Consider the following 22,480-nt stretch of genomic DNA (forward strand, 5'->3'; position numbering starts at 1 on the left):
GACACGTACGAGGAAAATTTAACATTCCAGGAATAACATGACATGTTAATCCTAATCCAGTTTGACTCTTGAATGTTGCTTCAAGTTAGTTTCCTACGAAAGTACAAAATATATTATATTGAGCTTAAAATAATGAGAACAATCTGTAAACTCTTAAACAAGTGGCTTTCATTCTCTGCTATCCTGTTTAGCGAGCTTGATACATTAAAATTAACAGGCAAATGGATTCCCTTGGACTCTCCGTATAAAGTTGGGTCTCGAACACCACTGTTTTTAGCCGGCACCGGCACGTGCAACCCAACCATATTCATTGCAGACTTTATTAGATTTATGATTGTGCTCTTTGCTTAAAGTAACTCGGGGAAAATAAATGATTCTATTTTTACTGCCTTAATTTGAAATTTAGCTGATTAGGCTTTTCTTTCTTTCCATGAAAGAGCACAGTACATACTTGAAAATGGTGACTGATTTCTTTTCTTTTTTTTTTTAATAATTTTTTTTAACGTTTATTTATTTTTGAGACAGAGAGAGACAGAGCATAGCAGGGGAGGGTCAGAGAGAGAGGGAGACACAGAATCCGAAGCAGGCTCCAGGCTCAGAGCGTCCAGCACGGAGCCCGACGCAGGGCTCAAACTCACGGACCGTGAGATCATGACCTGAGCCGAAGTCGGACGCTTCACCGACTGAGCCACCCAGGCACCCCGACTGATTGCTTTTCTTGACGGTCGTTCTGTATACTACTTAAGGAAAAGAGATGTATCTTAGTTTGAAACACAATTCCCCCAATTATTTCAAACAACTGGCAACATTTTTTGCGAGTTGTTCATTGTCAGAAATTAATATTGGTGTTCTTTGTCTCAATACTCTTGCCGCTGTTGGTTTTTCGTCTCATCCCAGTATAACCAAGGGGTATGATTCACAGACTCGTGGCCTATTCACTGAGTTTCTTTCCCGCTCTGTAAGGATGGCTCCAGCAGCTAATTCTGATTTCCAGTTGGGTCTCTGCCACTTTCTCCCAGTACATAAACACCGAAGAAAGGAGTAGTTGCAAAAGTATATCCCCTCCCTCATCCGATTAATCCCTTCTAAAAGATTAATTCTCCCAAAGCAGTGTCTGCCTAATGGGGTGTTTCTGCTGTGAGGGCAAAACTCAATCCATTTTATAAGCTTCGATCACCATCGCGTCTGGTTTCCTTCAGACTCAGTTATGCCAGTATTTTGTTAAAAGTTCAAGTTGTTGGCTAAAAATGTAAAAACTGATATTTTAATAGAGTCGGGATACTTGTATTTTCTTAGGTTATAGTTTTCACTGTCTATTCCACTGTATAAATGCATAAATGTCACTGTATAAATGTCTCTGTACCCGGGCTTGTCAGAAGCAAAGTTTAGGAGTTGAATTACCGTTACATACAGAGAATATAGTAATTTGGTTCCTGTGCGTTGATTGTGCGGTGAACCAACACTGACTGTTCATTGGTGTTATGAAATGGCTTATTTTAAATATAGGGCACAGACAGACACCTTTGGATGTTGACCTTCGCTTCGGATTTAATCAGTGTGCTTGTTTTAGGCATTGGATGACATTTCTCTGAGTTTTTTGGCTATGTGGAGGGAAATGTATCTGGTAGTCCTGCCTTTGCCATTGGCCACTTTCCATTCGAGCATTTATTTAGACTTGAAGTCAAGAGAAGAATAAAATGATTCATCTCGTCTGAAACCACACAGGGAACCTCTCTTTGGAGAGAGTGGGTCTTCTATCTCTCTCCCCCTGGTTCGTCTTGAGTATTCCTTAGATCTGCCTTGCCCCGTCTGGTAAACACGAACACGTATTGCCAGATATCACAGTCCGGAGGGAAACGCCACTTTCTTTTTGTGGGGCGCCCTCTAAGGCATTGTGTTTCCTGGGCACCTGCTTCTATCGTTCCCGAGAGTTTCCCTCGCTCTAAAATGAGTAAGAACATCAACTACCTGCTTCTCTTGAGATGTGAGGGTTAGCAGGTCCTTTTGCTGTGCGGGTTCGACGATCGTTCCGCAAAAAGTTACTGGACGCCTCTTCTGTGATATTCTCAGCACTGAGGAAACAGCAGTGAATAAGATCCTCCAAAATCCCTGTCTGCCCTGAGCTCACATTTTAGTGAAAGGAGACAGACAAAAAGCAAACACATAAGCACTGTGCGATGTGGTGGATAAACTAGAGCAGGGACTGGCTTAGAAAGTGCCAGGAATTGGGGGGGGGGGTTGCCAATTCCTTGGTCAAACTATTTGAGCAAATACTTCAAGAAGGTAACAGAACCAGCCATGTGGAAATGTAGGAACGAAGTATTCCCAGCAAAGGAACGTTCAGGTACCAAGGTCCTGAGGCAGGAACGTACCTGGAGTATGCTAGCATGGCTGGGCTGCAGGGACATTCTTAAAATTGCTTTGTGCCTCCTGTATGCACTTTTTATATCTTTGGTAACTGTTTCACTGGGGATTCCAGGGCAGATCTCAATGCCTCTATTCAAATCTCAGAGACTGGAGGTATGCAGAGGCTTCCTAGGACAGCACTCACCACACTTGCCAAATAAAGGTTACAGACAGCACAAAGAAAGGGGAGGGAACGGATTATCATGGCACATGCATGCTTGATAGAACGTGTTATGGCCCTTTTTTTTCCCTCTGGTTCTTTATTTCCTTTTTTTAAATTTATTTTTTTAATTTAAATCCGTTAGTTAACATACAGTATAATAATGATTACAGGAATAGAATTTAGTGATTCATCACTTACGTACAACACCCAGGGCTCACCCCAACAAGTGCCCTCCGTCTTGCCCATCACCCATTTAGCCCATCCCCCCCACCCAACACCCAGCCAGCAGCCCTCAGTTTGTTCTCTGGATATGAGTCTCTTATGGTTTGTCTCCCTCTCTGTTTTTATCTTATTTTTGCTTCCCTTCCCTTATGTTCATCTGTTTTGTATCTTAAATTTCCACATATGAGTGAAATCATATGATATTTGTCTTTCTCTGACTCACTTATTTCGCTTAGCATAACACACTGTAGTTCACCCAAAAAGTGTTATGGCCCTTTAGAGTTCAGAAGTTTGTTTATTTTTTAATGTTGTTGAGAGTTTTACAAATAAGCATAATGATGTTTTTGGAGTAACAGAAATTAGAACAAATTTTAAAGTAATGTTAAAGATAGTATCAAGAGGGGCGCCTGGGTGGCTCAGTCGGTTGAACGTCCGATTTCGGCTCAGGTCATGATCTCGCGGTCTGTGAGTTCGAGCCCCGCGTCGGGCTCTGTGCTAACAGCTCAGAGCCTGGAGCCTGCTTCGGATTCTGTGTCTCTCTCTCTCTCTCTCTGCCCCTCCCCCGCTCAAGCTCTGTCTGTCTCTCTCTGTCAAAAATAAATAAACATAAAAAAAAGATAATATCAAGAAAGAATATTTAGGGGTGCCTGGGTGGCTCAGTGGGTTAAGCATCCGACTTCGGCTCAGGTCATGATCTTATGGTTCGTGGATTCAAGCCCTGCGTCAGGCTATGTGCTGACAGCTCAGAGCCTGGAGCCTGCTTCAGATTCTGTGTCTCCCTCTCTCTCTGCCCCTCCACCACTCACGCTCTCTCTGTGTGTCTCAAAAATGAATGAACATTTAAAAAACTTAAAAAAAAAAGAAAGGATATTTAGGAGCAAGGATTCAGATCTATGAAACACAGCTTTCCCAATGACAGTTTTTTAATAAAATTTTTAAAGTTTATTTGTTTATTTTGAGAGAGAGAGAGAGAGAGAGAGAGAGCATGAGCAGGGGAGGGGGAGAAGGAGAGAGAGAGAGAATCCCCAAGCAGGCTCTGCTCTGTCAGTGCAGAGCCGGATGCAGGGCTCCAAGTCATGAACTGTGAGTTCATGACCTGAGCTGAAATCAAGAGTTGGACGCTTAACCCGACTGAGCCACCCAAGCGCCCCTCCCAGTAACAATTTTTACTTTTTGTTAGGATACAGTTAAGTACACAATATGAAACTTTATTGTGGAATCTCCACATATTCTTTGACTATAAAAAATTCTTTCAGAAGTCTGGGTTTCGAGACATGGTCATGTGGGCATTTGTTCATTAAAGCCGTATGGACCCCTTAAGGCTGTAGATGTGACTTTATGCCAGACTGACCTACTTTGTTGAAAAGTTGCTTTGCCCTAAAAATACAGAAATAAAAGACCCGACTTAGGATCCAGTCACTGAGCAAACTCCCTTGTCGTTCTTTTAAATCTCAAGAGCTGAAATCAATCACACTCAAGTTTCTGACATCCCAAACTTGTGATCCCCTTTAAAATTATTATTTCTATATAGTAGGTAGTATATTTCATTAGCTGCTTTTCTGTTTTTTTACTTTGTACCATAAAAAGCAAAAATAAAATTTATGTAAAAAAATGAAGGCAGGCTATAAAGGACATAAATGAATTATATTCTCCTAACAGAGTGCTAGAGATTAAGTAAGAACTCAGAACTTTGAGGTCTGCTGTCTATTTCTTGATAGAGATGCTCCTAGCAAATGCATTAAGAATGCACTATTATTGTCTTATAAAATACATGTTACTAGAAGTTAGCTAAAAGACGAACATGAAAATAAAATATACTACAAATAGGATGGCACCCTAATAGCTTTCTGATGTGGAAAAGCTATCTGTCCTCCAGCAAGAAACTCTATCTCCCCTCCTTGGTCAGTTGACTCTATATTTCATCTTATTTCCATATAAATGTCTTATTCAGGTTGTCAAGGATTCACTAATCTTCTGAGTTTTTTTTAATTAAGTAATTTTTAAATTTACATCCAAGTTAGCCTATAGTGCAACAATGATTTCAGGAGTAGCTTCCTTAATGCCCTTTACCCACTTAGCCCCTCCCATCTCCCCAAACCCCTCCAACAACCCTCTGTTTGTTCTCCATATTTAAGAGTCTCTTATGTTTTGTCCCCCTCCTTGTTTTGATGTTATTTTTGCTTCCCTTCCCTTATGTTCATCTGTTTTGTTAACGTCCTCATACAAGTGAAGTCATATGATATTTGTCTTTCTCTAATTTCACTTAGCATAATACCCTCCAGTTCCATCCATGTAGTTGCAAATGGTAAGATTTCATTCTTTTTGATTGCCAAGTAATACTCCATTTTGTATATATATACCACATCTTCTTTACCCATTCATCCATCGATGGACATTTGGGCTCTTTCCATATTTTGGCCACTGTCGATAGTGCTGCTGTAAACATGGGGGTGCATGTGTCCCTTCGAAACAGCACACCTGTATCCCTTGGATAAATGCCTAGTAGTGCAATTGCTGGGTCGTAGGGTAGTTCTATTTTTAGTTTTTTGAGGAACCTCCATACTGTTTTCCAGAGTGACTGCACCAGTTTCTGAGGTTTTTTTTTAACCTCTCTGATACATACTTAATGTCTGTCTTGATGAACTTAAAGTTGAATGGTGTTATTATGACTCTGAGAGATTTATCTCTTCTTGGCTTCACTTCATTAGATATAGAAGTTTCACTGCAGTATCTAGACTACTGGTCTTTCAGTCAGTAACAGTTTCTGAAAATATCCAATTTTATATTTTCCTTTTTTATGCTCTGAACATATGCTGCTGTCATGGGAAATACTTCCCTATTGTTGTTTTCTCCCCTCTTTTTCCTTGTTGGGATACATTAGGTTTATTATACTTATTTCAAAAACCTGTGCAGATTTTAATATTTTTCACCTTCGCTCACAACTGACAGGAAATCAGAGTGTGTCTAGTGATACAGATATTTACTTCTGCTCATAGCCGCTGAGGTTCTTCCAGAATTTCACATGTGGAGACAGTTTTTTGTTTTGTCCTTCCTATATATATATATATGTATTTTTTTATTTTTTATTTTCTCTTTTCTTTTCTTTTCTTTTTTTTCTTTCCTTTTCTTTTCTTTTTTTCTGAATAGACTCAGGGTACCTGGGTGGCTTAGTTTGTTGAGTGATGGATTCTTGATTTTGGCTCAGGTCATGATCCCAGGCTCGTGGGATCAAACCCTGAGTCAGGCTCTGTGCTAAGCAGGGAGCCTGCCTAAGATTTTCTCTCTCTTTCTCTCTCTCTCTCCCTCTGCCCCTCTCCTCAGCTCGAGCTCTCTCTCTGTCTCTAAAAAGTAAATAAATAAAAATAAATAGATAGATAAAGTCTATATCTAGACTTGGAAACCTGAGAGATTGTGCCAGGTGGCTTTAGTAAATACTCATTTATATAGCTTTATATAGCCAGCCACAAAGCATTAAGAAATATGTAACTGATATGAAAATTGCTGTTAGTAATTGTGTTTTTTATATATTAAAATGTGCACCTTTTAAAATAATCGCAGTTCTCACACATCTAAAAGGCACTTACACATCTAAAAGGAAACAAATCATCATTCCCTATCTCCAAAGTAATGCCTGTCCTCTGCTTTCCTGTTCCTGGTGACATTCCCTCATCTACCCAAGCTCAGAGCATTGTTGACAGATTATATTCTACTTTAGAGGGAAATTCTGACTTTAAATGTTGTTTCTTGCACCAGCTGTTGGACCTTGATATTAGTAACCTCTGAGGTTTAGTTTATTCATCTGTAAAATGGGGATAATAAAACTTTCCTGGTAGGAATGTTTTTAAAATAACGTACATGAAGTACTTATCATCGTGCCAGCACTCACAAGTAATTTGTTAAATTCCTCTTTGTTCCCTTCGTCCTTTTCTTTCCAGTCCCGTGGCTATAGCACTGATTCAGGGATCTCTTGCCTTGAATCTCCTAGACTCTGTAGCAGCCCCTGTACTGAGTGCTAAATTCCAAACTTTCTCCTCTCCAAGTCATTCCAAATATTTCTACTGTTCAGTAAGTTCCCTTAAACCCAGATTTCCATCCATTCTCCAGCAGACCAAACCCTTTATGGATTCCTCTCTGTCCGTTGAGAAAGTTAAGCCTTCTTGAACGCAACTGATTCCCTTTCCAGAGAAGACGACCGAGGGGTCTAGAATTGCAGGCAGGGCCCTCTGTCACCCCTCATCCCTGGCTTCTTTGTCTTGTGTTTGAACTGTGGTCTTAGAGCTACAGTGAGCGTCCAACTGGTGGAACTTCTCTTCCAGGGTTCTTGCTGAGCTAATGTCTGAGTGTAAGGGAGAGATTCAACTCCACTACACGCAAAAGCTTCACATAGGTTTCCCTTTGGGGCTGGCTTTCTGCCTGGGTGTTCCTGGGTCTGAAGATCAAAGCCTGGAGGTCGATGAAATACGGGTAAGGAAAATCAAATAATTACCCCCGAATCACATAGTGATATGCTGAACTATTTCCTGTTTCTATTTGGTGAGGGTTTAAAAACAGAGAGAACTCAAGCAGGTGCATGAAAGATACCATTAAAATCTAAACTTTAGGGGTGCCTGGGTGACTCAGTCAGTTAAGCGTCTGACTCTTGATGTTGGCTCGGGTCATGATCTCATGGTCATGAGATTGAGCCCCGCATGGGGCGTCACGCTGAACTTGCAGTCTGAGATTCTTTCTTTCCCTCTCCCTTTGCCCCTTCCCTGCTCATGTGACCTCTCTCTCTCTCTCTCTGTCTCTCTCTCAAAAATAAATAAATAAATGTGAACTTGAAAGCACCAAATCCAGACCAATAAGAAGGGTGACATTTCTTGGGAGAAGGTGTTGATCTGTGTCCTAGTTCATGTTAGATACCACATCTGAGGCACGTAGAGCCCAGGCAGGGGAGGACCAGTTGTGAATCGTGCCCTGAAATCAAGAGATGACACCATTTGCAGTGGGTGATCAAATCACAATATGCTCAGAGGAGTCTGAGTCTGTGCCCCGTTGGAGGTTTTGCTCCTACAGCCCTTACTTGACAGCCCGGTGGGCATTAGCTGCCTGGACCAGCAGAGACCAGAGACCTTTCAGCCGAGCCACCCCACCGCCTCAGGAGAAGGGCGGGCAAGGCAGCCCTCCTTCTACCGAGACGGAAGGGAGAGCAGAAGGAAAATAAGGATGGGTTGGGTACTTCTGACCTGGGAAGACTGCTGAGTGGACTGTGGGGGGGGGGGGGCGTCCCCTCTCAGCAACCAGATGGTAACATATTCAGGGATGCCGCCTTTGAGGGGAGAGGGTTGGAGAGACTCCACTGTGGACAATTTCAAATTAAGTTACTAAGTAAGTATTAACCCCGTTTCAGGGATTTGGTCAAACGAGGGTGTGCAGAAGTCCCAAATCATGCCTGTTGCCTCACAACAATGATGACTAGTGACGTTTGTTTCCAAAAGTGTTGTGGTTTGGACAGCAAATTCCGTGGTCACTCTCAGTTTCCCATGGAGTATGAATGGATGAGTAAAGAGGAGAGCAGTGGCGGGGAAGACTGGGAAGGTCCCCGCTGTCCCCGCAACAGACTCTGCTGTGAGTGTTCTCAAACCCAAGGAGGAGGGGAGGGGGCATACACCTGTGGCATCCGGCAGGGACACATCAGCTTTGTGACTCTGGGAAGGTTAACTGATCTTCTCAAGGATCCCTTTCTCTTCCTGCAAAATGGGGGTCGTGACACCCACCTCACATGGTGCTTGTATGGATTAATCCTAAGAATCCAAGGAGCGTATGTCCTGGAGACAAGAGATGTCACAAGAACAGTGAGACAAGCCATGCTACTTAAAATCACCTCTGGTGCTGATCTAGAATTCCCAGCCTGGCCCGGAGGCATGTCTGCATCGAGTTTCAGTCGAAGGTTCTGGCCCCGTTCCCCACCATTTCCACAGATAGAACCTCTAACGCTCTGAACACATGAGCATCCGTGCCGCATCCGTGCTTCTGTTCCTGCTGCGCAGCTAACAAGCGGACACCCACACCCCTGAAATGAAATTGCTGCTACTTCTGAACCAAGTTTAAAACCAAGTCTTATGCGCAGAGGTCGCGTGAAAGAACAGAGATCATCAGAATTACTCTCCCCACGTATACGTGTAGCCCTTGTGTAAAGTAAGTCTCCATTTATGTCATGAAACCTAACAGAACAGGGGCGCCTGGGTGGCTCGGTCGGTTGAGCGTCCAACTTCTGCTCAGGTCATGGCGTCACAGCTTGTGGGTTCGAGCCCCGCATCGGGCTCTGCGCTGACAGCTCCGAGCCTGGAGCCTGCCTCGGGTTCTGTGTCTCCCTCTCTGCCCCTCCCCAACTCGCACTCTGTTTCTCTCTCTCAAGAATGACTAAACATTAAAAAAATTTTCAAATAAAAATAAATAAATAAAAACCCTCACAGAACATACCGCAATAAATGTCAAAAGTCCAGGTGTTGATTACGTTTTCGATAACTAACACGTTTAAAATGCCGTCGAAATCTGTTCGTTTTTATCATCACCGATGACTTCTGGGGGGGGGAGAAAACCCCGCAGAGTATTTAGAATTCCCTGGGGAAGAAAGAGAGACCAGATTTCTCCTAAGGACTAATGCCAAGCCAAGCAGATAAGACAGTATAAGCCAGGAAAGAGCACTGTTTTAATTTGCAGTCGGCCACAATATTGAGGTGAGAGGGAAACTATCATAACGTGGAGGGAGACCCCACTGCTTTCAAAAAGAGAGACTCCTATTCAGGAGGGCAAGCGAGTATTTCTCTCCCCAGGGGAGTCTGAGATTTTCGTCTTGGCACGGTTTGCCAGTTCTTAGGTCTTCAGCTTATGATCTTATTAACTTCCCAAGTCAAGCCAGGGGAGCGAAATGGGCTGCCTCGGCTGTCTTTGGTAGCAGGACGGAAAGTGCTGGAAGGCGGACGGAAGCGTCCTCTCGTCGCTCCCACCTGGTTGAACAAGCCTCTCCGGGTAAATCCAGGGCACCTCCCCGCAATGTGGGAGAAGATGCACATACCTCACACTTCCTGGGGCCCCAGAAAATAACCCAGGGGAGGCATTCTGACTGAAATTAGCCTAGCCTTCGGCAGGGCTGGGAGTGGAAACGTCACCAACCTATCGAAGCAGGAGGGAGAAAGAGCACTACCACACTTGTCTCGAAATTACCGTCATCAGGCGTCCCGGCTTGACACAAGAGAAATCAAAGTGGAACCACTCCTCGGAGAGTCAGTGCTGACCGGCCTCTGAGGCCTGGTCCCAGCGATCCACAGGACCTGCGCCTTAGCAGCCTGGGTCGCTTGGTCGGCCTGGAGCCATCTTAGTGCTTTGCCCACGTGAACGGCGGCAGCAGCAATAGCAGTGAGAGCACATATTTTTAAATGTGAGTGACAGGTGGGGGTGGACTTTTCTAGACTTGCAGGCAGATTGCAGCCTGGTGCAATCTGGGCTAAGCATATCTAGCCTGCTTTCTCCGCAGAGCTCTCCTACAGGTCCGTATCTATAAGCAGGTGTCCTTTCTTTTCTTTTCTTTTTAAGTTTATTTTTATTTATTTGGAGAGAGAGAGAGAGAGAGAGAGAGAGAGAGAGCAAGTGGGGGAGGGGCAGAGAGAGAGAGAGGGAGAGACAGAATCCCAAGCAGGCTCTACACTGTCCACACAGAGCCCGATGCGGGGCTTGAACCCACAAACCATAAGATCATGACCTGAGCTGAAGCAGAGTCAGATGCTCAACCTACCAAGCCAGCCAGGCGCCCCAAGCGGGTGTCCTTTAAACTCAGAAGCTCTGTGGGGTCGTTCTGGGGTCATTCGTCCCGCAGCGGAAGTCACAGTGAAGGGATTCAAGCGAGAGCCTTGTTGGCCCCTCGTGTTGCCTCCAGAGAAAAGGGATCAGAGAGAGCTTATTTTTATTTTTGTTTTGTTGTAAAGTCTGTTCGGGAGTACAGGCGGAAAAGCAGGGATGTGAGAAATGTTGGAACGAGGGAGAAAAAAGAAAAAAGAAGAAGAAAACACATCTCAGGGCTACACGTCTCTGATGACAGACTTGCCTCTTTGCAGGAGAGCCCGTACCGAAGTCTTAGATGCTGTAACAGCTCACAAGACTATCTTCACTTTCTGTCACTTTCTCAATAATCTGGTAAAAAAAAAAAAAAGAAAAGAAAATCCTGAGACATGTCAGAGGGACTGCCTCTTGGGGCCGGCTGTCCGCTGGGGGCACATCCCAGCTCTGCCCTCGACCAGTTGTGGCGCCAACACCATATCGTCACGAAGACGGGCTTCTCCCCTGACCGATGGGGACAGTTACTTCTGTCCTACCCAGCGCCAACAGTAAAGAGCAGAATGCTCCCTGGGAGAGAGCCTTCCCCTAGAGAACATTATAAGCGTGCGACTTTATTAAAACGAGATTGAAATTCCGTCAGTTGCTAGAAACACGATCGGTGTTCTAAACCCAGAATTGCAAGTCATGGTGGCAGCGGGCAAGGACGTTTCTCGGAACACAGTGGGCAGGGGTGTTACCTCAGAGGCGGGAACGAACTGTCGCCTCCATCGCAGAGGCTGGAGTGTAACAAGAAGGTATTAAATACATTTGTTTCAAACACCCGGTTGTGAAGATTGCTTGTTTCCCCAGATTTCCAGGTGAAGGATAAATCTGTGCTCATTTGCACCATTTTTTTCCCCCCTTGTAACCTAAACCTGTTAATATCTATATTCAGCAAAGCTGGCATGGTTGCCTGGCAACCTGGCTTAGTGGGTTAACAAGGCACCAAAGCAAGAAGTGAAACGCGGCTTACAAAACCGTGGTTTATGCTGCCGCGGGACAGAATGTCATCCTCCGCGTGGTGTGTGTGGACTTCCATTTTCAAAATATAAATAAGCCTTTCCAAATGTTAGCCCAGGGCTATGAGGAGTTTAAACATCATGGCATGTTAGGCAGCATTTCAAGGTAGGGAAGTAAGTGCGGAGGAGACCTTTCTCTCGGCTCGTTCATTAAAACGGAGGGTCGTTTTTTTATTTTTGTTTTTGTTTTCCTTGTAGGTCATCTTATACTTGCCACTCTCACTTTTCATTTCCGCAGCAGGGAGACGTATATACATTGTTCTTGGAATACGAGGCGATGGAAATTGAAGTGTCAACGTCAGGAAGTAGAAGTTTAGGGTTAGTGACTGCCAAACAGATATTTTTGTAAAGTGTACAAGGGAGGAGAAAGAAGAATGAGTGAAAATGACTTTTCTTATGCAGATTTTTCTACCTTCCACCTTTATACACTTTCTTTTCCTATATTCTTCCCCATGGAGACTTTATCACCTCTAAAATTAAGAACAAGGAAAGCCTTTGGAGTAAAGCAAAGCAATATGCTCTGCTTCGTGGACCAGCTAGGCAATGTGGCCGCATCAGAATTTGAAAGCTAAAATTGACGTTAGCTCTCGTTTTATTCTGTTACTTGTTTCAGAGTTCAGGTTTTATTAGGTAAATTCAGTATGCAGAGGAAAGTAAACTAAAGGAGTCGGAATCAAATCCTTTTTGAAATAAGACGAGGGAATTATAGAAGATAGGACGAATAACCAGGGCTCTGAAGATGTGGGTAAGTCTGACAAGGATGAGAACAGAAGACTGATAGACTGAACTTGGTAATATCTGCGGTTATCAGCACGAATCCTCAAAATCTGCCCTGAGAATATCTCTTCATATTTCCTATGTGACGGGGGAAGCCAGTCTTTCATTATTACTTGGCTATCAAATGGTCATTTGTATCTGTTTGACGCTCTTCTTTCTTTTATCCTTATTCTGTAGTTGATATGAATCGTGGTTTCTCAAGACAAAGTGGAAGTCCAGATTTTATGTAAAATCTCCTAATTTGCAAGTGTTGACTTCTGTGAAAACAAACAACCTCAAGACTCTGTAGGCCAGACAGAACGCCCCTGGAAGCCAAAATATGCTCAGGGTTGCCATTTGTGACTCCTGGTGCAGGGGAAGAAGAAAAGAGGTTGATGGAGGAATCCTAAGGAATTCTCACGTGTGCAGAAGATACAATAAAAAGTGAGGGGTTATCAGGGAGGTAGGACAAGGAAGAAGATCGTGCGTAATGCAATAGTAACTATGGATGCAGAGGATTTCAGGACAAAGAGAAGGGGTATCCATTGGGTCAAAAGTGACTTTAGCGAAAGGGCATTTGTGATCTTAGAAGAGTTCTTTCAAGGGGTGGGTGACGGTCAGGCACAAAGGCAGTGAGTTACAAGAAGTGGGACGGGGATGAAAGCAAAAACCAGCAAAACGAAGCCTACGGTGTCCAGAAGGTGGAAATAGGCCACAATCACTTGGAGGGAGGGAGTTGAGAGACGATGTGAACATATTTGTAGACAGAGCACAAGTTTCTGGAGCAAGTGAGAAGACCAAATACAGAGGACTGTGTGGAGCCTGGGTGGCTTAGTCGGTTGAGCGTCTGACCCTTGATCTTGGCTCAGGTCATGATCTCACAGTTTGTGAATTCAAGCCCTATGTAGGGCTCTGCACTGACAGTGTGATGCCTGCTTGGGATTCTCTCTCCCCCCCTCTCTCTGCCCCTCCCCTGTTCTCTCTCTCTCTCAAAATAAATAAGAACTTAAAAAAAAAAGAGTTTAAAGGGAAGCAGAACACAAAAATGAAATATGTAAAGGTTTTGTGTGTGTGGAAATGACATAAATTTTGAATTGACATTTCAGGGGCACCTGGGTGGCTCAGTTGGTTGGGCGTCCAACTCTTGATTTTGGCTCAGGTCACGATCTAAAAGGTTGTGGGGTCAAGCCCGCGTCCGGCTCTGCACTGAGCATAGAGCCTGTTTGGGACTCTCTCTCTCTCCCTTTCTCTCTGCCCCTACCCCACTTATGCCTGCTCTGTCTCTCTCAAAATGGATGTGTAGATTTAAAAATAAAATAGATCAAGAGAGAGAATTGACATTTTAGTTGACATCTTGTGTAGTTGACAGTGGAGGTGAGGTACTTGGAAAATGAGAAGGGCAGGCTGAGATAGGAGGAAGAAGGAGAAAGGTGTATTATGAAATGATTGTAAGCATCGTTAAGAGTCATGATGAAATTGGGTTAAGTGATACGTATTGAGAATCTCCGGCAATTCGCAGTAACCCTGGAGAAAATGACTAACATTTTCTTTAAAAGTAGTAGGCAGACACTGAAGATAGGGAGTGAGGACTGGCAGGTTGCTAGAGATTGTACTGTGGACATGTTGGACCTTGGGAAGCAGGTCAGAGAGAGAAGCAAGTGATTGCAGGAGGTTAGTAGCCCAAAGATAGCACAGAGGTATGAAAGGACTCAAGGTCATGGGAAAGGCTAATTGCAGGTTTATTGTAAGAAAAGTAGCCGACAAGGTGAAAATAATAAGATTATGATCAGAAAAGTTTCACGATTTGAAGTCCCTTAGTTAAAACAATTTGGGAGCACCTGGCTGGCTTGGTAGAGCATATGACTCTTGATCTTTGGGTCATGAGTTCAAGCCCCACCCTGGGTGTAGAGATTAATTAAAACAACAACAACAACAAAAACGAAAACAACTTGGGGTAGAGACCAGAAGAGGTAAGAATTACGCATGTGAGTTCCTAGTGAGGAAGTGAAAGCCCTCTATTTGGAGAGAGCCAGGGACCTAAAGGGAAGGACAGAAGTTTGCATGTAATGTCCCGGGTGATGGCAGAGGATACAGTAGAGAGGAAAGCCATGCCAGGAGAAAGAGTGTTTGAACTACCTGGGGGGAATATCTCAAAAGTTGGTAAATAGACACTCTTCCATCGTGGAATTTATCATAATTTACAGTTAGGTACCAATTATTTATTCTTGATACTTTTCTTCCCTCTCTATTAAATTGAAGCCAAAAATCATATTTTATCTCTTTTGTTCACCACTGAACATAATACCTATTTCCCAGCACAGTGATGGCTCTTAGTAGGTATAATCAATAAATACGTTGCATACATTAAAAGATAGCAACAGGGGTGGGAAGGGGGTCATGCGATTTGATGTCATGGACTTAAAAAGATGTGAGGCCACTGACTGAAATGAATGGGGAATACTTTGAAAGGGTCAGTAAGAAGCCTGTCTCTTGGGGCACCTGAGTGGCTCAGTAGGTTAAGCGTCTGACTTTGGCTCAGGTCATGATCTCGTTGCTCACAAGTTTGAGCCCTACGTAGGCTCTGTGCTGACAGCCCAGAGCCTGGAGCCTGCTTCAGATTCTGTGTCTCCTTCTCTCTCTGCCCCTCCCCTGCTCATGCTCTCTCTCTCTGTGTCTCTCAGAAATAAATAAACGTTAAAAGAAGCTTGTCACTTGATAAACATATAAAAGATAAAAATTCCCAAGTTGTAACAAAAGAAAATTAACTCAAAAGTTTATTATCCTGCAGAAGACAAAGAATAAGTTTGATTAGTTTTTTAGCCAGAAGCATGTATGTTTCTCACTGTTCAGTCGTCTAAAACCAAAAAACGTGATTGGTTTGGGACTAAACAACATACAGCAAAATTTTAGACTTTTGTATTTCTCGAAAGATCATCATAAAACGGCAAATACAATTTACAATCGCAACGCTATAGGGAAGCATCGACAGTGCTTTCTTGGGCTACCCTTCCGTTATCCCACAAGGTCACTTGCAGTAGTTTGTGCGATCTGGCTTTTGGGGTCATAATGAATAGTGAGTTGGCTGTGCGTCTGCCTGCCAAAAACAGCCGTAAGAATGCCAAGTGTGCGGGAGCCAACAAAGTTACCGAAGGCAGAAGGTATGCTTGAGACCTTCAGCCCCTGGCAAAATGAGTCAAGTACGTTACTTGACAGCTTGTTGGGGGGAACGAGTTGTCCCTTTTGTATAAGATGTCATAAACTCACTGATGTGTATTTGCTGATATCAGCCAGAAAATGAAGCACTTTCAAAAATGTAATTTTTAAACAGAGGAATAGTTGAATATACACTGACTCGGGTCCTTACTTCTGTTCGGAAGCATTACAGAAGTGCATTTACTTTTTAAAAAATGTTACACCCTCCAAGTGATAAGTTTGGATTTTTTTTCCCTCATTGTCACCCCCACCCTTTTTTTTTTTTTTTTTTTCAAAAACTAACATTTTCAGTATTGAAGCACAGGTAGAACTGTTGTCTGACACATTCCCCAAATTAAAAAAAAACAGATGGTAACTTTCTGGACCAAATCTGTTATCTATGCTTTATATGTGTACAAGGGAGAAGTAAGATTTATGCTTGGATTTTTGTGAAAAGAGGAAAAATAGAGGAATATCCAGAAAGAGAGAGGACAGAGTCAGAATATCTCCAGAAGTTACCAAGAATCTTCATACTGAAACCAGAACTTGACTAGAAAGTAAGTGTTCCCCGAGAAAGGGGAGACAGGATTTCTGGACCAAGGTCACAGGCTTCTGCCCTCATCCATCCATCCATCCCAACACCTTGAATGTAATAGATCCTTAAGAAGATGTTGATTTTATTTGAGCCATGAATTGCTACTTGTTTCGGAATGGTTATCCTGATAAGGAGTTCAGTGAGAATGACGCAGGCGTGTGGTTTTAGACATGCATATAATAAATGGCTTATGGATTAGATGGTTAGAATCAAGATAGGAAAGAAATCTAACAATCAACATTAGATTTCCCAGTTTCAAAAAAAAAATTAAAACCTAAAGATATCTTTGAGACCAGTTGTTATATGAAGAAATATTATAAGAACACTTACTTTATTCATCCAACTAATAACTATTGAGTACCTGCTATCCTTACTGAGGAATCAATGATAAACAAAGTCCTGGCTGTCCAGGAGCTCACCATCAAACTGGCAGGTGGGGAAGGCACAAAATCAACCAACAAATAAATATATGATATGGCAGGTGTTGAAAAAAGATGAAGCCAGAAAGAGCAGAAGAATGATGACAGGTTAGGCCATGGAATGCATTTCTCTGAAGGGTAGTCAGAGAGGCCACTCTTGCTAAAGTAACGCTCGGTCCAGAAAACGAGAATTTGATGCCCCACGTGGTACTATTCCAAATGATGGTAGTGCTACTAATTCCAAGCCTATTCGTAGATACTCGGTTATACAGTTTTTCATATTCGCTTTATTCTCGAATAGTTTACTCTCAACTTTGAATAGTTCAGCTTTTCTCATTTTCCGTTGTCTTTTCAGGAATGTGTTTTATTTAAAGCACTGTCTTTAAAATTCTGAAATTTGCCAGTTAAGTTTGGATTCTGTATTTCTTAAACAACATCTCCAAAGTCTACTTTGATGGCAATAATTAGGTTTACTATAATTGTGAAGCCAAGAACTTGCAATAAAAAACAATGTTTAATTTTTAAGTTAGGTATATAAAATACATAGGTTATCTAAAAATTCTTTTCTAGAAGTTTAAAAAAATTTTAATGTTTATTTTTTAGAGAGAGAGAGAGACAGAGAGACAGAGTACAAGAGAGAGAGGGACAGAGAGAGAGAGAGAGAGAGGGAGACACAGAATCCGAAGCAGGCTCCAGGCTCTAAGTTGTCAGCACAGAGCCCAACGCGGGGCTTGAACTCACAAACTGCGAGATCATGACCTGAGCCCAAGTTGAACTAAGCCACCCAGGTGCCCCTAGAAGTTTTTATCTCTCAACTTTTTCTGTCCATTTACTGTATATTTTTTCTTACTCATTTTTTTTTAATTCTGGCTACAATGCAAGCATTTGAAATATCCAAATAGAATGAAAGGCTAAAAAATGAAAAGTAAATGTCTCCTTCTACCTTCTAGTCCCTCCCTCAATTTTATTCATCAGGGAAAACCACTGTTAAGAGGGTTTATAAAATTTAATTCATATGGTGGTTACGAGTATAAATTTAAATATTAGTTTATCCCCTATTTAGTAATTTACTAACTTTAGACACTTGAAAAGCTGAAGAATTTGAAAGATACTACCCCCATCTCTCCTAACTTCCAGTTTTTATTAGCTATTTTATTTATGCCAGTTATATTGTTTTGAAACTGGAATTAAACCTTTGGCTTCATTCTATACTATGATTATTAAAAATGAAAATAAATAGCATTTGCAACATCATGATTATGGAGACATCATTTACATATTGGATCCATGGGGAAGGAAGTGGGCTCTAATGCCATTAAAAGTCAAGGGTGACTTCATTCTGTCCCAGTTGATGGATTCTCTTGTATTTTCTTTAAAGTTTCCATCTGCTTCCTCTCAGTTCTATTAGGCTAATAGTGTGGTAGATATCCCATGAAGTTCTTATTCTTGGGTTATTTTTTGTTTTTGCTAGAAAAGCCTTAGTAATTAAGTGTGTGTGTGTGTGTGTGTGTGTGTGTGTGTGTGTGTGTGTGTATTATGCACATTTAAAAATCTCTTCTTTTGGGGGTGCCTGTGTGGCTCAGTTGGCTGAGTGTCTGAGTCCTGATTGGGGCTCAGGTCATGATCTTGTGGTTCATGGGTTTGAGCCCTGCATTGGGCTCTCTGCTGACAGCACAGAGCCTGCTTGAGATTCTATCTCTCTCTTTTTCTACCTCTCCCCCACTCACGCACACACTCTCTCTCTTAAAGAAATTTAAAAAATTGAAAATCTTTTTAGTATATTACACATAATAATGTATCTTGGCATGGAGTTGTGATTTCAAAATGTATTGTTCCCTCAGAACTTCCTTTCATTGTTTTTCTTCAATCATGCAGGGCTGCCGATGAGAAACCCACTATTAAACTAATTCTTTTCTTTTGTAGATAATTTGCCTGTTTCTCTCTAGAGCTTTTCGTGTTTTTTCTTTATCCCTTGATTTCACATTTTTATCAGGACATGTCTGGGTGTGAGTCTTTTTCTCCATCATTCTATTTAACTTTGGGCCAAAGTGTCAATCTGTTTCTTACATTTTTCTTTACTAACATAAGATAAATGTTGAAACACTAGGAGCAATGCATATTTCTTAACCTCTTATATTTTCCCTCATTTGTTCCCTTTGGTTTCACATACCTCCACTTTGGTCTTCAGATGCTTCCATTTTATTAATTATCTTGGCCGTTGAATATCTTTAGGCCGGCAAGTATATTTTAATTTTCAGAAACATTCTCATTGCCTCATTGTTCCTTTTTCAAAGCTTCTCATTCTTGTTTTGTAAATTCAGTAATCTCTTGACTTTCTGAAGATACTACTTTGGATTTTTTTTTTTTAATTTGCTTATGCTCCTTTGCTTTATTTCTGTTCTTTCAAGGAAACTTTGGATCTTCTCTTTTAGATTGTTCTTTGTCTTTATTTTTCAAATGTATGGTTTCCCTTATTTGTTCATTCATACTTGTGCCTGAGTGCCTGTATTGGTTCATATAGGTGGTGGCATGGGTGTCCTCTAATATTTTAGTCTTGCTTCTCCCATAGACTTGTCATGTCTGGGAGGGTGAGCTGTGGTTCCGTGTGGGTAAAGAGGATGGGATGGTAGTTAGCCTTCTCTGTGGGTGGTGTCATCAGGGAACCGCCAGGCAGGAACCCCGAAATCCACCTGATTTAGGAAGGCTTTAACCCTTAGGGGCAGAGCACTTTAGGCCACTGCTGGGAAAACCTACTTTTTCTTCTCCCACGAGAACCCCTTCCACGCTTTTGAGGATGTCAGTATGTTTACCTAAAGCTTTCTTCCTCTTTCAGTCCCAAAACCTTTTAAAATGCATTTATATATTTAATATTCCTTGTCTTTTTTTTAAGCATGGAAGTAATCTGACAAAAACTCTCCAAGTAAATAAGCCTTATGAAATAAATTAAAATTATAATTATAAATACGGTAAAATTTAAAGTCTCCTAAGTATTCGATATGGCACATAAACTTAGTAAGTTTTCAACTGAAAATCCCAAGTCTAAACCAATTACTCAGTTATCTACTTTATGTTGAAATGAAAAAGCTCACCTGCCAAATTCTCTTAAATGTTAAAAGTGCATAAAATACAAAGCATTCAAGTCTCCTTTGCATGAAAATGCTGATTCAATTCGTTTAGTCATTGAGACACATTAATTTTAAATTTTTCTAGGCTTCCCCTCCGAGGAAATAATTTATATTATCCTTCCTCAGCCAGTTAAGATTATATAATGACCAGAAATGTTGGCCCAGACTCTGAATGAATCCTTGTCAATACCATGAGACATGCCTAGCCCTCCTCAGGTCCCTTTATCAATGTCCTTTGAACATATTTATTTAGGGAGATGAGAGTGTGGGTTGGGGTGGGGCTGTCCAAAGTTCTCCGCTTCTTGGTTTCACCACTGTGCGCTCTGGGTTGTACTTCATTGTTCTTCAGTTTTTAAGATTCGTAAATCCCTTTTCTGCCTAACTGTAAAAAACAAAATTCGTAAACCCAGCCCACTTTTTTATGTATCTTCTAACACTTAGGACTGTACAACTCTCTTGGAGGACATTCAGGATACCCAGCTGATCTCCAGAGAGCTCTCAGGACTGACTTTTTTTGTCACCGTGTTCAAGGTCACGCCAGTGACAGTTACTGACTGAGAGACAGAGCAAGTGACTGCTGACCTCTAGAGGATGCTCGATGCAATAAATGATCATTTTTCTGTGCTAATAACAGCATTCCCATTACGTGGTTATAGTGAACTTGGGATAGTTCAAGTAAAGTGCATAGCCCAGGCCTGGCACATAGTTAGGGGCTCAGTAACCATTATCTTTTATTATGGCTACATCCAGTAAATAACTATCAATAAAAATATTCATATGTAAATGAGAAACTTTTAAACCCATATTCAGCTGTTTGGTGTTGTGTATCCCCTATATTCCCTTTGTTTTGACTGGTATTTTATTAACCTAGTATTCCAGTATAAGTTACCTGTATGGCAGAGTTTCTCAACCTCAGCATTGTTAACATTTTAGGCTGGATAATTCTTTGTTGTGGAGGGATGCCCTGTGTACTGGGATTTAGCAGCCTCCTTGATCCCTACCCACCAGATGTTAAGTAGCAACCTCTCTGCAGCTGTGACAACCAAAATTGTCTCCAGACCTTGGCACATGTCTTCTGGGGAAGGCAAAGTCACCCCTGGTCAGGGTGACTCATTGTTTCATAGTGACACCAATTTGTGTATTTTTTTTTTTCAATTATTTTTGTCTTTGCTTCTCCGAACTCAGTTCCTATCTTGGGAGTTTTCTGTCTTTTGCCCTAACAGCAGCATAGAGAGTATGTCATCACCTCCTTTTTCTCCCAAGCTCAGGGCCTAAAGATGGGAATGCAATTGAGATTAAATTCAAAGCCTTATTGAAATTAGTAATCAACCTATTAGGGGAAAGAATGTTTCCCATAACCCATAAGATAGCACTTCTTGTGAGCCTGACTTTTGCCATTTAAGAGACTTGCAGATGTATTCCATTGAGACAAATGGTATGTTCCCACAGTAATACACAACATCGCCGTCTTCTCGTTCATCATTTTCAAAGAGCTCTTTCCATTTGGGGTTTACTGCAAAAATAATGGCTTGTAGGTCCATCTATTTACGATAAAGTTATTTCCTCTCCATTAAAAATATTACAGGTTTTCGTGGAAAGGAATCCATTTGTTAGAGGCTTCTGGACAATCGATAAATATGTTAACGTGAAGTGTGAAATACCAATGACTACATGGTAACCTCAGAGTGTTATTAGCTTTTTATATTCAGTAAATATTGAATATTGAGTGAATGGTGATTGAGCGTAACGTACACTGAATTATGTCACGTGGAAACTCTATATAATTATCCTAACACCAGTGTTGTAGTTAATAGCTTTAAGGAAGAGAGAGAGTACCATTGTGTACTGCCGTTAAAAGTTGGGATTTGGAAGAAAGGGGAAAAAAAAACGTTTAATTGACCAACCTTTCAAAAAATAACCCTAAGGAATATTTTTGTTGTTAATGAATTTGAATATTAATTATATTGTTCACTTTGAATAAGAAACCTAGAAAGATGCTTGACTATCCTATTCAGTAAATTGTTACATCAGTAAAAATCATAGAGTTCCCACCCCCTTGTTTTTCCTTTTTGTTTAAGTCTCAAAAATTGCTTGCAGAGAGGTAAAAACATATTTAGACAATTGAAATTCCACAGTTCATCTTCTCATATCCATGGGAAAAAAAAGTAAGTTAACCTTTCTAAACATTCATCCACAATAACTGACCCAGTCTATTACCATTGCCCTCAGTTACCTCTTGGGCACTTTTTTGTTTGTTTGTTTGTTTATTTTTGAGAGGGGGGGAGGGGCAGAGAGAGAAAGAGACAGAAAATGAAGCAGGCTCCAGGCTGTCAGCACAGAGCCCAACGCAGGGCTCCAGCCACGAACTGTGAGATCATGACCTGAGCTGAAGTCGGACGTTTAACCGATTGAGCCACCCAGGTGCCCCCATTGGCTATTCTTTATTTACTCGTGGGCTGAAAAACTTGGTCGTGCATATTCTAGTGGATTTGCACTTAGGTATCAAGCAACCCTTGTTTGATTTTGAGCAAATTTTGGAATGCCCCCAAAAGTCATTTTATTACAAGCAGAACAACCATAGCCAAGAAACTAAGGGTTTGACTAAAAGAATCATTGCCTTACTTAATTTACTTGATTTGTGGTTAGAATTACTGTTGACAGCACTGAAGGGGAACAGAAAGTCCACATCTTTCCTTCTAAGGAGACTATTAGTAAACTCTTCACATACC

The 22,480-nt window shown here is 41.7% G+C and overlaps 1 protein-coding gene and 1 long non-coding RNA gene across 8 annotated transcripts in view; one reads left to right on the forward strand and one right to left on the reverse strand.

The window, feature by feature from the left end:
* CACNB2 (calcium voltage-gated channel auxiliary subunit beta 2) overlaps positions 1–22,480 on the forward strand; it is a 390,684-nt gene that overhangs the window by 155,909 nt on the left and 212,295 nt on the right. The window lies entirely within an intron of this gene.
* On the reverse strand, positions 611–22,074 carry LOC123589990. 2 transcript variants are annotated; one of them, XR_006708550.1, is made up of 4 exons: positions 9,947–10,427; positions 9,254–9,394; positions 1,969–2,072; positions 611–737 (listed from the first exon to the last, which is right to left on the reverse strand). It is a non-coding gene; the product is annotated as an uncharacterized LOC123589990 (long non-coding RNA). The 2 variants fall into 2 exon arrangements; XR_006708549.1 differs by having other exon boundaries at positions 9,254–22,074.

The sequence above is a fragment of the Leopardus geoffroyi genome, chromosome B4 (genome assembly GCF_018350155.1).
Source record: "Leopardus geoffroyi isolate Oge1 chromosome B4, O.geoffroyi_Oge1_pat1.0, whole genome shotgun sequence".
Taxonomy (NCBI): domain Eukaryota; kingdom Metazoa; phylum Chordata; class Mammalia; order Carnivora; family Felidae; genus Leopardus; species Leopardus geoffroyi.